General features: G+C 42.9%; 1 protein-coding gene across 1 annotated transcript in view; it reads left to right on the top strand.

Annotated features, from left to right (window-relative positions):
• cracd (capping protein inhibiting regulator of actin dynamics) overlaps nt 1-18199 on the top strand; it is a 79341-nt gene that overhangs the window by 5153 nt on the left and 55989 nt on the right. The window lies entirely within an intron of this gene.

Genomic DNA, 18199 nt, shown 5'->3' with positions numbered 1-18199 from the left:
CTGGTAGGTGAGACTAGAGCTAGGAGACATAGCCTCAAGATTTGGGGGAGTAGCAGATTTAGGATAGAGATGAGGAGGAACTGCTTTTCCCAGAGAGTGATGAATCTGTGGAATTCTCTGCCCAATGAAGCAGTGGAGGCCACCTCAGTAAATATATTTAAGATAAGGTTGGATAGATTTTAGGGGAACTAAGGGTTATGGGGAGAAGGCAGGTAGGTGGAGATAAGTCCATGGACAGTTCAGCCATGATCGTATTGAAGGGCAGAGCAGCCTCGTCGGGGCAGATGGCCGACTCCTGCTCCTATTTCGTATGGCCTTATGTTCCTTCCCCCTTCCTTTCAATTGTAGCATTCAAAGTGCTGGCTATATGGAAATTGCTCATCCATGACTGAAAACTATTGATCATTGTGGTGCATTGATAAAAATCTGTGAGGATCAACTGAAACTTGCCAAATATCTTTAGCCTTCTGAGGAAGTAGAGGCATTGGTGATCTTTCTTGGCAATGGACAGGCTATTGATGTTCCCTCCTAGGAACTTGAAGCTCAGCCCTCTCAAGCTCAGCAGAGATGATGCGAACAGGAGCGTGTGCACAGTCCCCCGTCCCCCTTCCTGAAGTCAATGATCAGCTCGTTGGTTTTGCTACATTCTTTTTTTTCTGAGGGATTAAGCTGCACCCATAACTATATAATTTATTTCAGTCTTGGGCAAAACATTTGTCATACCAAACTGTGATGTACCTGGATAGGAAGCTTTCTGTGGTGCATCTAGAAAAAATTGGTGAGGGTTTTCTAATCATACTTACTAACATTACTTTGTATCTTCTTGGGCAGTCCTGCAGGATACAGTATGACTTCCTTCTATTCCAGATTTGTGGATTCCAAGTAGATCACCTGGTGCTTGGCAACATTCCTCATGATAGGCTCATCCAGAAAGTCATGAGATATGGGATCCATGGAGACTTGGCTGCATGGATTCTAATTTGGCTTGCCCACAGAAGGTGGTAGTAGATGGAGTACTCTGCCTGGAGGTGGGCGATAGTGATGTGACGCAATGATTTATTCTGGTTCCATCTACTGTTTGTGATTTGTTAAAAATGAGTTAGACTATAAAACCATAAGACACAGGAGCAGAACTAGGTCATTAAGCCCATTGTGTCTGCTCTGCGATTCCATTATGGCTGATTTATTAACCCTCTCAACATTATTCTCCTGCCTTCAACTCTTAACCTTTGACATCCTTACTATTCAAGAACCTATCACCCTCTGCTTTAAATATACGCAGTGACTTGGTCTCCACAGCCATCTGTGACAATGAATTCCACAAATTTACCACTCGCTCACTGAAGAAATTTCTCCTCATCTCTATTCTAAAGAGATGTCCCTCTATTCTGAAATTGTGCCCTCCCTCACTATTGGAAACATTTTCTCCATATCCACTCTGTTTAGATTTTTCAATATCCCCTAGATTTGACTTGGATGAGGAACTGAAGGAGTGCGATAGTAAGTTTGTAGATGACATGAAGGTTGGAGATGTTGTGGATAGTGTAGGTTATCATTATTACCACATACTATAGACTGGATGCACGGTCGGGTGGAGAAGTGGCAGATGGAGTCCAATCCGGAAAAGTGCTAAGTGGTACACTAATATTTACGGAAATTGAAACTAAAATAGTAAATTAAATCTAATTAATCTTTGGTTTTGTAAAATCATATTTTGTATAACCAAGTATTGTAACAGTTGTCATAATGTTACTCTCCTAATATTTTGAGTATGTTAAGTCCCAACCTATTAAAAAGTTGATGATGATGATAACTGCATCTTTCAATAGGTTGAAATCAATTTTTCAATTCACCTTCAGATTGTAGATTTTAACAGCAGTTACAACTGTTCAACACTATAAATATTCGATTGCACTCCACTTTTGTTGTCATCTTTAATAGTATATACCATGAATATACACATATTCATCACCAGGAAAGAAAATTGAATTATGAAATTATATTCTTATTACAGTGGATTATGGCTTAATTGGGCCATCAGTTAGTTGGGACACCCACTTATTTGGGACAACGCTTAAAGAACAAAAAATATTCTAGAAAATAGGTGGGATGCCCTTTGTTTATTTGGGACACTATTCTGCTTAATTAGGATAGGAGACTGCTGCCCACAGTTCCTAACTAGCGTTAGTCACATGCACTTGTGTGGCCATTAGAGACTACACCATGCTTAGAGCCAACAGTTTTAAAAAGTGTCAGTTGTGCATGTTTGTGTTCAAAATGCAGTGATTTTTGTTACTGATAGTTGGGTAAGAAATAAGAAGTAAGACAACTCAGAACTGTTTGCTCACTGCAGTTTCAAGCATCCAGGCTTGGAGATGCCAGAAATGGCAGGGAGTGAAAATGAAACAATTTCACTATGTCAACAAGTTAGGAATTATGAAGAACTTCAAAGTATCGATAATCATCTTGAATGTTACAATGAAACATTCATAGTGTAGTGTCTATGGCCATGCAACTGCACGTGACTGGTGCTAGTTCGAAACGGTTTGGCAACAGTCTCCTGCCTCAAATAACCGGTGGCCCAATTAAGTGGAATTTGTTGTGTATTTAATATTTCAGTAATATATTGTTTGATTAAACATTCTTGGTTGTTTAAATAATTCATTATGACTTATGTGTAAAAACACATGAATTGCATGTGTCATGACACGCCCACATGATATGGTCACACCTTGCTTAAAGTAAAAAAGAAATTAAATCTTGCATCTCTCAGCTTCTTTGCTTTTCTTCAATTATGTTTTTATGTTTTGGAGTTATAAAACATAATAGTGGTGATGAGAAACTTTAAATGAACCTGAAACGACTGCCTGTTGTTGAAGTTCGGGTTTAAAAAAAAACCACAGCAGTTTTTTTCTCTTTGGAGCAGCACACTTTCTTTGCAAGAGGAAAAACAATCAGGGAAAAACAAGGCAGTAAAAGGAAGAAGTCACAGATTCATAAACTGTGAGTACCATGCGATAATAATCATAAAACGAGAACAGAACTGGCTGGATACATCGGAAAGATTGACACTTTTTATTAGTAGAGTATAAAAAGTATATGGTGGCGAGCATTTGGGTCATAACGACAGACGAGAAAGCTCAACAACAAGTTTTTTTTTATATAACAAGATATACTTTTTTCATAATAGAATTATTTGCAATAAACCATTTAATGACTCTGAATACTTTACAGACAGTACTATTACATTCTATACAGTTTCACAATTTCAGCCACTGACGTGGCACTCTATTGGTTTATTTTATTTCACCATTGTTGGGGGGTATACTCCCTACCCCCAACCCCTCCCACTCCCACGGGAGAAGAACCCTAAACCATGGTCCTTCCCCACCGGGCCCTTGCGGTGGCTGCACCAAGTTTCAGTGCGTCCTTCAGCACGTACTCCTGCAGCCGAGAATGTGCCACTCGGCAGCATTCTGCTGAGGACATCTCGATTTGCTGGTAGATCATCAAGTTTCAGGCCGACCAAAGAGCGTCTTTCTCTGAGTTGATGTTCTGCCAGCAGCGCCGGATGTTTGTCTCCATGTGCGTCCTCGGGAACAGCTCGTAGAGCAGAGAGTCCTCTGTGACGCAGCTGCTGGGGATGAAACGTGACACTAGCCCGTCCATCCTCCTCCACACCTTCTCCGCAAACCCACAGTGTGAAAAGAGGTGGATCACTGATTCCGCCCCACTGCAGTCCTCCCGTGGGCAGCGGGATGTGGAGACAATGTTCCAGGCCTGGACTGCACTCAGGTGTCTATGTAGAGCAGTTTGATCCAATTCCTGATTCCCTCCCCAAATCCCATTTTGGAGAGTACATCTGTCATGTACGTGTGTGATATCCTGTCCAAGCTGACCAGGCAGGCGTCCACCCCCCTGTCCTGCACATAGGCGATGGTGTCCCTCGGCAGCGCAAGGCTGTCCGAGATCTTCCTGCCTGGTATAGCACAGGTTTGGTCCGGGTGGATCACCTGTTCCAGAGCAGACTTGACCCTGTTGGCGATAGCCTTAGACAGGATCTTGTAGTCCATATTCAGGAGTGATGCGGGCCTCCAATTTCTACTGTCATCCTTTTCCCCCTTCTGCTCGTAAATGAGGGTAATGATGCCCTTCCTCATGGATTCCGACATGCTGCCAGCTAGAAGCATAGCGTTGTACACTTCCAGTAGACCTGCATGATAGACAACAGGAAGTTGTGGGAGGCTGTGGTGTCTGTGGCCTTTCTGTCATACAGACTGGCATAGAAGGACCTGCAGATCCTCAATCTGTCTGTCTGCGAGAATGTAACGGAGCTGTCCTCCTTCTTAAGGTTGTGGATCACAGAGCTCCCTCTCTGCACCTTTTGGAAGAAGAAGCGTGAGCACATCTGGTCCTGCTCCACGGTTTGGACCCTTGATCAGAAGATGATCTTGGAGGATTTGGCGGCGAAGTGCTGGGCTTGCCGGCCCTTCAACTCTCGTAATTCCTCCCTGACGTCCGCCCCTTCGACTGCAGAAGGAGAAGTTGCTGCAACTCTGTCTGGAGTTTACGCAGTTCCCTCTGCCCCTGCCTTGCTTTCTGGATACCTTTGTGGATGAAGAACCTCTTGATGTTCTCCTTGGTGGCTTCCCACCAGTGAACAGGGGAATCAAAGAAGGCCTTCAAGGTTCTCCAACCTGTGCACTCCCTCTCTAGTTCCTTAATGTTCTCTGGAGTCAGCAGCTTAACATGCAGTTTCCACGCCCCCTGCCTGCTTTCCGGTCCTCCCGTAGGTGACAGGTGGCTCGCAGAAGGCAGTGGTCAGAGAAGAACACCGGCGTGACGTGGGTGGATTGTGATAGACACAAACAGACCAGGCAACATGACCCAGAGAGTGAACCCAACCAGTCTCACACCAACCGGGGCGGGAAGGGGGTGACCATCACACACCCCAGTTACAGTTAGGGTGACCCACAAACACACAAGTGAATAACTGTATAACCCAAGCTAAAATGTAACAATAAATGAACTGGAACTTCCCACCATAATCCCACAGAAGTATTTTAACACAAGAACAATAAACAGTACTGGTCATTAGAAATGCAGGGACAGGCTGTCGGCCTCACCCCCACCCAGAATGTCACTCTACTGAATGGACTGAGCAGTATTTTAAAGCAAATAAAATAGCCAATGAGAAACAAATGCCAGTTTTGCAAAGCACATTGGATTTAAAGCCATGCAGTTTGCTTAGGAGTTTGGCTACTCCAGCCAAACCAGCTGAAATTTGATTATATCGTAAAAGTAGTGCAGGAACATATCACACTGAAACTATTGTTGATTGCAGAAGGCTTCCGGTTTTATAAGTGAAATCACAAGGAAGGGGAGTCTATTTCAGCATACATGGCTGAACTAATAAGATTATCTGAGTATTGTCAATTCAATGATGGGCTTAGTGATGCACTGAGAGATTGTATCGTTTATGGAATCTTACAAGAAAGCATTCAAAATCGGCTCCTAACTGAAACACAACTCACATTTTAAAAAGTGGTTGAAATAGCTGAAAATTGCAGATAGATGACCAATTGAGTTGCCGTCAGGAATGAAAGTGAGCAGGAATAAAATTGCAATGTCTAAAGAGAAACCGGCCTGGCCAAACAGATTGTGCTACTATTGTGGCAGGGCTCTCATACACCAGATCAATGCAGATGTAAAGGTGAAACTTGCAAAAAATGCAACAAATTAGGACACATACAAAGAGTACGTCAGGCAGACAAAAACAGATGGACTGCACAGGGATGAGAAAAAGATAAAATGTCAAGTTGCAGTTTGAAAGAGAGTACTAATCTGCATGCTGCTGATGGAAAACCTGATAATTATGAGAGTGACACAGGACTACGTAGCCTTGAGATTTCCAGTGTGAAATCTAAAAATAGACAAGCAGTATGGCTTATGCTAGAAGTGAAAGGCAAATTAATTAAAATAGAATAGAATTGTCTGTTTCAGTTATTTCACAAAATGGCATTTCAAAGATAGTGAACTGAAGCCTCCAGGTATCTAACTAAGAACTTATGCAAGAGGAAAGATAATCCTTGTGGGAAGACATTCATAGCAGTGAACTACAACTACAACTACCAACAAGCCACAGTGGGCTTGTATGTGGTAAAAACAGGAGGACCAGCATTGTGGGGGCCTGATTAACTGAGACAACTACAACCTGATTGGAGATCCATCCAGCATTTACCAGCCACATCCCTTGTAATAGCTCAACTGAAAGTGAACTAAGAAAGGTACTGGATGATGCCACAGCGATGTTCAAGGATGGCACTGGAAAACTAAAACATATCAAGGGTTAAATAGTGTTAAATGAAAATGCCACACCCAAGTTTTGCAAATACCATCCGTGATTAAGTAACCAGTGAGCTAGATCACATGGAGGCTGAAGAAATTCTTTCCAAGGTTGAGTGGAGCCCATAGGCAATACCAGTGGTCCCAGTACCCAAGAAGAATGAGTCTGTCAGGATCTGTGGTGATCCTAAGGTCACTATCAACTCAGTACTGGAAGTAGATCAATATCCTCTGCCCAGGAAAGAGGATATCTTTGCAAACCTTTCTGGAGGAAAACACTTCAGCAAAGTGGACCTAAAGGTCTACAGTACCTAGAGATGGATATAGAAGAATCCAAAGTATTTCTCATCATAAACACATACAAAGGGATTTATTGATATAATAGGCTGATTTCTGGAATAGCATCTTCACCTGCATTCTGGCAGAAAGCTATGGACCAGGTGGTGCAAGGCTGCCCAGGTACCCAGTGTTACCTGGATGACATCATTGTTGCTGGTAAAGATGACAAGGAACATCTTGAGAGTCTTAATACAGTGTTAAAAAGATAAGAAGATTATAGACTCAGAGCACCATACAACAAGTGTGAATTTTTTAAACCAAGCATCACTTACTGTGGTCACACCATTGATGCACAAGATTTAAACAAATGCTCTGAGAATATTCTCGCAATGGTGGATGCCCCACAACCAAAAGGCATGTCACAGCTGCGGTTCTTTTTTAGGATTGGTCAATTACCTATCACAGGCTCGTGCCAAACCTGGCTACTGTACTCCACCCCTTGACGCATTACTGCAGATTGGACAGAAATGTCAATGAACAAAGCAGTGCAAGGTGGCTTTCAAAAAGGAAAAGGAAATGGTGATGTCAGACACTGTACTCACACATTATGATCCACATCGTCCAGTGAAGCTTGCCTGTGATGCCTCGCCTTATGGTACAGGTGCAGTCATGTCACACGTTATGAATGGTGGAAGTATGGAAGTGAATGCCCATAGCCTTTGTATCATGTTCCCTTACCACTACACAGAAAATCTACACACAGATTGACAGCGAGGCTTTGGGTGTGGTTCGGCATTCAGTGTTTCAACCAGTATGGGAGAGAGTTTTCCCTCTTTACTGATCGTCAACCACTGGTGTCCATTTCCAATCCACAGAAGGTGTTCCACTAACAGCAGCAGCACGAATACAGAGATGGGCTCTGTTTCTTGGAGGACACAATTACAAGATCGAATTCAAGAGGACGACTAAGCATGGAAATGCGGCTGGATTGTCCCGTTTATCCTTGGGAAAGGAAATACCTGAAACATTTACAAAACAGGACACTCCTCTTGATGTGTTCTCCCTGATGCAAATTAAAGATCTCCATACTGTCGCAGAGATGATCCAAAGGGAAAGCAGGAAAGACTCCACACTGTCTCAGGTCTCATTGGCCGCCCAAAATAACTGGAATATGCAGAAGAAACTCCAGTTCCACCATTCTAACCAGCGCCAAGATGAACTTGCCCTTGGCAGAGGTTGCCTTATGTGGGGGTTGGGAGATTTTGTACCGTCCAAGCTAAGAGCTAAAACATTGGAGGACCTGCATACCGGTCATCTAATCATGATTAAAATGAAAGCATTGGCTCAAAACTTTGTCTGGTGGCCTAGGATAGATCAACAGATCGAGAAGCTTGGCAGGCACTGTGTGAGATGCCAACACAACCAGAAGATGCCAAGAGCAGTGTCTCTCCCTCCCTGGAAATATCATGGATTGCCTGGCAGAGGATTCATGTGGATTTTGCCAGGCCATTCATAGGCACAGATTTCTTGGTAGTAGTGGATGCAGCTACAAAGTGGCCAGAAGTGTTCCCAGTAGACTACACTACTGCTGTGCATACTACTGATGTGTCGAGAAGCCTCTTTGCAGGGACCAGTGTTCCAGAGCATTTACTCGGTGACAATGGACCACAGATTTTGGGAGAACAGTTTCAGTCATTCCTGAAAATGAATGGAATAAGACACATTACATCTACGCTGTACCATCCAGCTACAAATGGCTTGGTGGAAAGGTCTGTCTAGAGTCTAAAGAATGTACTGTGAGCAATGTCAGCAGGACACACTACACTAACACCGAATCAGAAGCTCACCAATTTCCTCCTTGCATATTACATTGCAGCACACTCCACAACCAACTACTCACTAGCTATGCTATTCCTGACTCCTCCCTTGCACTCACGCTTGGATCTCCTCAAACCCAATCTCAGGAGGAGTATGCAGGACAAATACCTGTTCCTGGGTTGTCCCTTGTGTTCACATTTGGATCTCCTCAAACCCAATCTCTGCAGGACAAACAGCTGAGCCAAATTGAGGGCTCCTCAAGCAAGGAGGTGTGATGTTTCACTCCTGGATAAGCAGTCCTGGCGAGGTGACTGAAAAATGCAGCGTGTCGGCGCGCGAAGTGAGGGATGGGTTGGTTCAGAATGCTGCTCCATGTCTTGGCTTGGTGCTGAACTATGCTGATCTACGGACTTCAGTTCAGAAAGCTATTTGCTTACAGTTATTGTTTTCTCAGCACATTAGGTGTTCAATTCTCTTTTTTAATTGGTTCTTTTATTGTTTTAGGGTTTCTTTTTTATGAGCAACGTGTTTTTTTTCTCTTAGCAAATTGGGTGTTTGACAGCTTTCTTTTCTTTTATATGGGTTACTTTGAATAGTGGGTACTTGGAAAGAGTACCACACAGTGGAGATTGTGTCTGATGTGATCTGGAGATGACACATCCATCAGTTGAGAACAGCAGAGTCAATTGTTAGAAAAGAAAGGCGGCCAAATCTGTCAGAACCACTTCCTGCAGTCCTATAACCAACTCCTACAACCACCATGAAAGAGGCCCCAGAACCTGAGATTGTTTCACATCCATGAGTCTCACCTGCCAAGCAGAGTGACCCCCATTGTCAGGAAAGATGTTATCCCACAAGAGTAAGAAAAACTCCACAGTGATTAAATCTTTATGCCTGAATGGGACAATTTAAAATTTACTATGCTGTGAATGTCTGTATATAGCATTTGTTTTATACAGTATTCTTTAATGAGTTGGAGTTTATAGCTAAGTGGGGAGGAGTGTTGTGTATTTAATATTTCAGTAATATTTGAGTAATATTGTAAACATATTGTTTGATTAAGCATTCTTGTTCATTTAAATAATTCATTGTGAGTTATATGTAAAAATATATAAATTGCATACATCATGACACTACCATGTGATATGTACGTGCCTCACTTAAAGTAAAAAATGAACTAAGACTCACATCTCTTGGCTCCCTTGTTTTTCCATTTAGGTTTTTTTTTAGTGTTTTTAAGTTACAAAATAGCAAATCATAACAGGATCCACTGTAATAAGAATGTAACTTCGAAGTTCAATTTTCTTTCCCAGTAATGAATTTGTATAATTATGATATGTACTACAGTATATTTGTGGTATATACTATAAAAGATGAAGATCTGGAGGATGCAATCATCAATAGCATTGTATGTAGGTGCTCTAGGTGTCTGCACTGATTTTGGTTGCTTACAATCAAAGAACACAATGCGGATTAATTCCACTGTTGCTACTTATTAGAAACTAATGCACAGTGTTGTAGTACTGTAGTAGCAGTGATAGTGTTCTACTTGTTCCGTATTTCATTTAAATATGTAACTTGTTATCCAGTTTGCCTTTTTTAATACCTTTTCAATTATTTTGATTTAACTTTGGCTAATTGGGCCAAAATGTACTGGTCTCAATTGACCAGAATCTACTGTAAATGTCAATATTAATGAAAACAATAAGTTGTTACATAGCATGGCATTTTCAATTGGTTTCAAAAGGCACATTTAATGTCAGAGAAATGTATACAATATACATCCTGAAATTCTTCTTCTTCTCAAACATCCACGAAAATAGAGTGCCCCAAAGAGTGAATGACAGTTAAATGTCAGAACCCCAAAGCCCCCCCCAGCTCCCCCCCACACACATAAGCAGCAGCAAAGCAACAACAGCACCACCACCAGCAAAAAAAGCATCGGCACCCCCCACTGAGCACTCAGGTGTGCAGCAAAGCACCTATAAAGAAATAGACTAGCAGTACCCCAAAAACTACTCATTCATCCATTATTCGACATAACACTGGCTCTCTCTTTCCCTCATAAGGGCAAAAGAGGTATCCCCGTTTCACAGCGAGAGGGGAGACATAACAAAACAGCTCGCTGATTTATGGTGTTAAAAGTCTGTTGCGTTGCTCTTTCTGTGCTCTGTGCCCAAAGAACTCGGGTCCCTGGGCACTCAGACAGCAGCCAGCTCACTGCTTTTGCCCTTCCGTGTACTCCCATGACACATCAGGCAGCAGCACCGGCCTCGAATCAGCCCAACCCCAGAGCCTGAGGGTGCACTAGTCTTCCGGGTCGCGTCCTTGTCATATCGAAAAGCACCTGGTTGTGAGGCCCTGAGAGTGGGTCCCATTTCCACAAAGAACCGAAGTCAGTGTGTAACTCCAAGTCAGAGTCTTCAAAAGAGCCCTGAAAGGGAAAAACAGCTCATTTGGATTAAATTATATTGACACATAGCAATCATTGTGAGTAGTGCCATAGAGCAATACAGCATAGATACAGGCCCTTTGACCAAATGAGTCCAGGCCAATGACAATGCCTATCCATCTAGTCCCACTTTTCTGCATTCAATCTATATCCCTCTAAGCCTTGCTTAAGTTATACTATTGTACCTGCCTAAACCACCCCCTAAACCATTTCCTCTGGCAGCTCATTTCATATCTTCACCATCCTCTGCGTGGAAAATCCCTCTCATACTTAGTCTATGCTTCCTTCTTTTGGTCTCTTCTATCCCAGGGAAAAGACTGTTAACCAGTTACTTTAACATAATTTTAAACATCTCTATAAGGTTACATATCATTCACCAATGTTTCAAGAAATGAAGACCATAGGACATGGGAGCAGAGTTAAGCATTTGGCCCATTGAGTCTGCTTCGCCATTCCATCATGGCTGATGTATCATCCCTCTCAACCCCACTCTCCAGTCTTCTCTTCCATTACTTTGACATCCTTACTAATCAAGACCCAATCAACCTCCACTTTAAATAAACTCCGTGACCTGGCCTCCACAGCCACCTGTGGCAATGAATTCCACAGATACATAGAAATATAGAAAATCTGCAGCACATTACAGGGCCTTCGGCCACAATGTTATGCCGACCATGTAATCTACTGTAGAAGCTGCCTAGAATTTCCCTACCGCATAGCCCTCTATTTTTCTAAGCTCCATGTACCTCCGCCTCTACAACCTTTGCTGGCAGTGAATTCCACACACTCACCACTGGCTAAAGAAATTCCTCCTCATCTCTTTTCTAAAGGGGAGTCCTTGTATTCTGAAGCTGTGCCCTCTGTTCCCAGACTCCCCCACAATAGGAAACATTCGCTCTATGTCCACTCTATCTAGGCCTTTCAACATTCAATAGGTTTCAATGCAATCCCCCAGCATTCTTCTGAACTCCAATAAGTGCAGGCTCAGAGCCATCAAACACTCCTCATATGTTAACAGTTTCATTCTTGTGAACTTCCTCTTGATCCTCTCCAATGCCAGCACATACTTTATTAGATAAGGAGACCAAAACTGCTCATCATACCCCCAAGTGCGGACTGACCAATGCCTTATAAAGCCTCAGCATTACATCCTTCCCTCCAACTTCCAGCTTGCCCTTAAATTCACTTGGCCCATTTCTGAACCCTTCCTTCTCTTTATCAATCTCCCTGTCTCTATCTCTGGAGACAAACTATTTACCGACATCTTTTTTAAAACTACTGATTCCCACATCTATCTTGACTATACCTTTTCCTATCCTGTCTCCTATAAAAATGCCATTCCCTTTTCTCAGTTCCTTCATCTCCGCCACGTTTGTTCCCCGGATGAAACATTCCTTTCCAGGACATCAGAGATGTCCTCCTCCTTCAAAGAATAGAGCTTCCCTACTTCTACCATTGATACTGCCCCCGCCTGCATCTTCTCCTGCACTTACCTCATCTTCCCACAGCCTTAACAGTGATAGAGTTCTTCTTGCCCTCACCTGCCACCCCATGAGCTTCCACATCCAACACATCATTCTCCTCAAGTTCTGCCATCTTCAACAGGATCCGATCACCGAACACATTTTTACGTCCCACCGCTCCTATCTCCACCTTCCAGAGGGATCACTCCCTCCAGGATTCCCTCGTCCATTCATCCCTCACCACTAATCTGCTCTTGGCACATATCCCTGCAAGTGGCAGATATGCTACACTTGCCCATCCACCATCCACCTCCTCCCTTACCTCCCTTAATGCCGCAAATAGTCCTTCCAGGTGAGGCAACACTTCACCTTTGAATCTGTTGGAGTCACCCATTGTATCTGGTGTTCCTGATGCGACCACCTCTACATTGGTGAGACCCGACATAAATTGGGGGACTGCTTTGTTGAGCACCTCCTTTCCATCCACCAAAAGCCATTTAATTCCAACCATTTTAATTCCTGTCCCTATTCCCATTCCAGTATGTCTGTCTATGGCATCCCCTTTTGACATGATGAGGCCACTCGCAGGATGGAGGAGCAACATATCATATTTCATCGAGGTAGCCTCCAACTTGGCATGAACATCAATTTCTCCTTCCAGTAAAAAGAATTCCTTCCCCTGTCTCTCTTCCTCTATTCCTACTCTGGCGTCTTATTTCTCCTCTCCTGCCTGTCATCTTTCCCTGGTGCCCCTCCTTCTTCCCTTTCTCCCATGGTCCACTCTCCTCTCCTGTCAGATTCCTTCTTCTCCAGCCCCTTACCTTTCCTACCCACCTGCCCCAACCTTTTTACTTCGGCTTCTCCTCCCTTCCTTTCCAGTCCTGACTTAGGATCTCAGCCCGAAATGTTGATTGTTTATTCATTTCCATAGAGGTTGCCTGACCTGCTGAGTTCCTCCAACATGTGTGTGTTACCATTACATCTTTGCTTTTATATTCTAGTCTTCTCAAGATGAATGCTAACATTGCAGTTACCTCCCTTCCCATGACTCAACCTGCAAGTTAACCTTTAGGGAATCCTGCACAAGGGCTCCCAAGTCCCTTTGCAATTCTGATTTCAGAAATTGCTCTCTGTTCAGAGAATAGTCTACGCCTTTGAAAATAGACCTTGCCTGGTCAACTTCACCTTATACCTTAGGCCCACTAATCCTTCCCTCTATTGCATTACACTACTTAGTTCCTTACCATTCATAATTCCTATGATGATTGACTTTCCAAAATGAATCACACACACTCACCTGTATTGAAATACTTTGCCACACCTCAAGCAATTTACCTAATTGGTCAAGATCCTCCTGTAATCTTACTTATTTCACTATTCATGACACCTCCTAATTTCATGGCATCTGCAGACTTACCAATCAAGCCTTGTGTATTTGCATCCAATTCACTTATATAAATAACAAAGAATAAGAGCCCTGTGGCCCACCAGTAGGTAACAGCCACTAATCCAAAAAACAATTACAATACCACGCTCTGCTTCCTACCTCCTATTCAATGTTGAATCCACCTGACCAGCTCTCTCTGGATTCAAGATGACTAAAATATAAAAGCCAATGTTTATGGCTCTAGGCTTGTTTTTGCTGGAGTTTAGAAGTTTGCGGGAGGATCTCACTGAAACTTATCAAATATTGAAAGGCCTAGATAGAGTCGACGTAGAAGGGATATTTCCTATAGTGGGGCAGTCTAGGATCAAATGGTCCAGCCTCAGAATACAAGGATGAGGAAGAATGTCTTTAGCCAGAGGGTGGTGAATCTATGGAATTCATTGCCGTGGATGGCTGTGGAGGCCAAGTTATTAGGTATATTTAAAGCAGAGATTGATTGGTTCTTGATTAGTGAGTGTGTCAAAGATTATGGGGTGAAGGCAGGAGAATGGGGTTGAGGGGGATAATAAATCAGCCATGATGGAATGATGGAGCAGATCCAATGGGCCGAATAGCCTAAATCTGTTATGTCCTATGGTTTCCACGGGACCTCCCTTCCAAACCAGCATACCATGCAGGGCTTTGTCAAAATCCTATCTAGAGTCCAAATAGATAAAAAGATTGCTATCCTTTTTGGTTACCTCTTCAAAAAACTTCAAAATGTTTGTAAAGCATGACTTTCCATATACAAAGCCATGCTGACTACTCTTGATCAAACTTATCTATCCAAATACTGGTCGATCCCGTCTCTCAGAATGTTGGATGATAACTTCCCTACTATTGATATCAGGCTGACCAGCCTGCAAGTTCCCCGCTTCTCCTTGCCACCATTCTTAAACAACGGAACAATATTAGCCACAAGTAATTGAGAACTTCACCAGCAGCTAACAAAGAAATGCCCATCACTGCAAAGGTCACCACAATTTCCTCCCACACAGTCTGAGGATGCATTCAGTCTGGCCCTGGGGATTTATCCACCTTAATGCACTGAAAGGCTGTAAATACCTCCTGTCTGATAATAGGATATCTTTCAAAATATCTGCGCTTGATCAGCCATGATTTTCTCCTCACTAAGCACTGGGGAAAATATCCTGCTACTCTAGATGTAGGCCGTTCTGCTGATCTCTAAGGGGACTTTCTACCTAGCCACTATTTTACTCAATATAGCCATCAGACCTCAGACATGAGATCTCCTTTAACCTTACCTGCCAGATCCATTTCCTCCTTAAAAGTATTTTTCATCGCTTTATAGTGTATGCTTCCTTCTTCTTCTTGACCACAGCCTCAGTATCTCTTATCAGCCAACAATATTTGAATTGGATCTATGTCTGATATGTGGTTCAAATAGCTTATAAGTGTGGAAAACATTTTCTATTGAACTTTGCATTATCAAAATCCGGATAGAATAAATGGCATTGCATAGAAAACTCAGGTTTCAATTTGAATTGATATTGGATGGCTGAATGTAGTTTTGAAGTTGCCTTGTAATTTGTTAGCTACCAGTGAATTGTTTAAGCTGATATTTTATTTCCTGGGGAAATATAATTGCAGTTGAAAACTGCATATACGGAAAGTTGCCGGACGTTGAGAGCGAATGCAGCTAACATAGGACTGAAGGACTCCCTCCATCATAAACATCTCAAAGCAGTTCTGGAGACTCAAAAATATTCATTTTCATTAGCCAGTGATATTAAAGATTAGTCTTATAAAGACTATTTTTCAGGGACTATTATGACCATATTAGTTCATATATTCCCCTAAACTTAGTTTGATCTCAGTGCTCCTTATTACATAAGGCTGTAGCAAAAACTTACGTAACTCACACCGTGTTGTTCAAAAAAAGGGCTTAATATAGGCATAAATTTACAAAGTTCCATACATTTTCTAAAACTTGTTAAAGTGCCAAAACCTAAGAATCAGAGATGACTGCAGTTCATTACAAATCACACTTCATCAACCATTTCCCCAGCCTTATTTTTGTGTATGGCTTATAAAGGTAATGTATAAACAGGTGAATGTTGACAATAGACAATAGGTGCAGGAGTAGGCCATTCGGCCCTTCAAGACAGCACCACCATTCACTGTGATCATGGCTGATCATCCACAATCAGTATCCAGTTCCTGCCTTATCCCCATAACCTTTGATTCTGCTATCTTTAAGAGCTCTATTCATCTCTTTCTTGAAAGCATCCAGAGACTTGGCCTCCACAGCCTTCTGAGGCAGAGCATTCCACATATCCACCACTCTCTGGGTGAAAAAAGTTTTTCCTCAACTCCGTTCTAAATGGCCTAGCACTTATTCTTAAACTGTGGCCTCTGGTTCTGGACTCACCCATCAGTGGGAACATGCTTCCTGCCTCCAGCGTGTCTAACCCCTTAATAATCTTATATGTTTCAATCAGATCCCCTCTCATCCTTTTAAATTCCAGTGTATATAAGCCCAGTCGCTCCAATCTTTCAACATAACCAGTTCCACCATCCCGGGAATTAACCTTGTGAACCTACGCTGCACTCCCTCAATAGCAAGCATGTCCTTTCTCAAATTTGGAGACCAAAACTGCACACAATACTCCAGGTGTGATCTCACCAGGGCCCTGTACAACTGCAGAAGGACCTCTTTGCTCCTATACTCAGTTCCCTTTGTTATAAAGGCCAGCATGCCATTAGCTTTCTTCACTGCCTGCTGTACCTGCATGCTTGCTTTCAGTGACTGATGAACAAGAACACCTAGTGCACAGGCCTCTCATTCATTTTGCAATTCCAGTTGTCTAACAAGTATTGAAATGAACTGGGGCAAAGGGAAGTCCAGCACAATGTGATTTTCCCTTTGATACAGGTTTGAAAATGCCACAGTCATATGAAGTCTGAAAGAAGCAGTTTTCTTTAATATTTCTTTCAACATTGTTTCCCTTACCTTTTCCTTGGACACACCACCCTGAAAAGGGGAAGGGTATTTCCATAAATGTAATCAAGATGTCCAGGATGAGATTGAAATTTAAATTTTGGAATTTTAATATCAAGCACAGAGTGCTGAAGATTCAGTCACAATTTTTCAGCATCATATATTTTTACATGTATAATAGCTCTGTGAAAGTTATTTTCTCATTTGGTGTAGTTATTTCAATTAACACAGCCTCGTTTCCCCCCCATCCCTCCCCACCGATCTCCCTCCCAGCACTTATCCTTGTAAGCGGAACAAGTGCTACACATGCCCTTACACTTCCTCCCTCACTACCATTCAGAGCCCCAGACAGTCCTTCCATGTGAGGCGACACTTCACCTGTGAGTCGGCTGGGGTGATATACTGCGTCCGGTGCTCCTGATGCGGCCTTCTATATATTGGCCAGACCCGATGCAGACTGGGAGACTGTTTCGCTGAACACCTACGCTCTGTCCGCCAGAGAAAGCAGGATTTCCCAGTGGCCACACATTTTAATTCCACAAACCATTCCCATTCTGATATGTCTATCCACGGCCTCCTCTACTGTAAAGATGAAGCCACACTCAGGTTGGAGGAGCAACACCTTATATTCCGTCTGGGTAGCCTCCAACCTGATGGCCTGAACATTGACTTCTCTAACTTCCGTTAATGCCCCACATACTCCATCCGTTATTGCCCATCCGCTGAGTTTCCCCCCTCCCCCTTTTCCTTCTCCCTGGGCCTCCTGTCCCATGATCCTCTCATATCCCTTTTGCCAATCAACTTTCCAGCTCTTGGCTCCATCACTCCTTCTCCTGTCTTCTCCTATCATTTTGGATCTCCCCCTCCCCCTCCCACTTTCAAATCTCTTACTAGCTCTTCTTTCAGTTAGTCCTGACGAAGGGTCTCGGCCCGAAACGTCGACTGTACCTCTTCCTATAGTTGCTGCCTGGCCTGCTGCGTTCACCAGCAACTTTTATGTGTGTTGCTTGAAATTCCAGCATCTGCAGATTTCCTCGTGTTTGCGGTTTTAAACACCAGCCTCACTCATCATATTTCCCAAATATTTAGGACACCAAAGCCAATACAGTCACAGATGGACTGGCATTCTACATGTTGATATTTAGATGGATTATTGAACTGCTTGTATTGGCAAGCACTATTTCCTCTAAGCTGCATAGGTCCACAGCCGCTCAGTAACTGAAATGCTTCTGTGCACAAATCCTTTGTTGCCATGCAGTTGGAACTCTCTTTTATGTAGTGTGCCGCGCAGTTTTCAGGCTGTGGAAATATTTTCTGCTCAGACCTGTGCAGCTGTAGGAAAAATTAGAGAGAAAGTTGTAGCCAAGACCTATTACTATGTTATAACCGTATAACCATGTAACAATTACAGCACGGAAACAGGCCATCTCGGCCCTTCTAGTCTGTGCCAAACT

The sequence above is a fragment of the Mobula birostris genome, chromosome 3 (genome assembly GCF_030028105.1).
Source record: "Mobula birostris isolate sMobBir1 chromosome 3, sMobBir1.hap1, whole genome shotgun sequence".
Taxonomy (NCBI): domain Eukaryota; kingdom Metazoa; phylum Chordata; class Chondrichthyes; order Myliobatiformes; family Myliobatidae; genus Mobula; species Mobula birostris.
The sequence above is the reverse complement of the archived record's forward strand: the minus strand, read 5'-3'. Positions and strand labels throughout refer to the sequence as shown.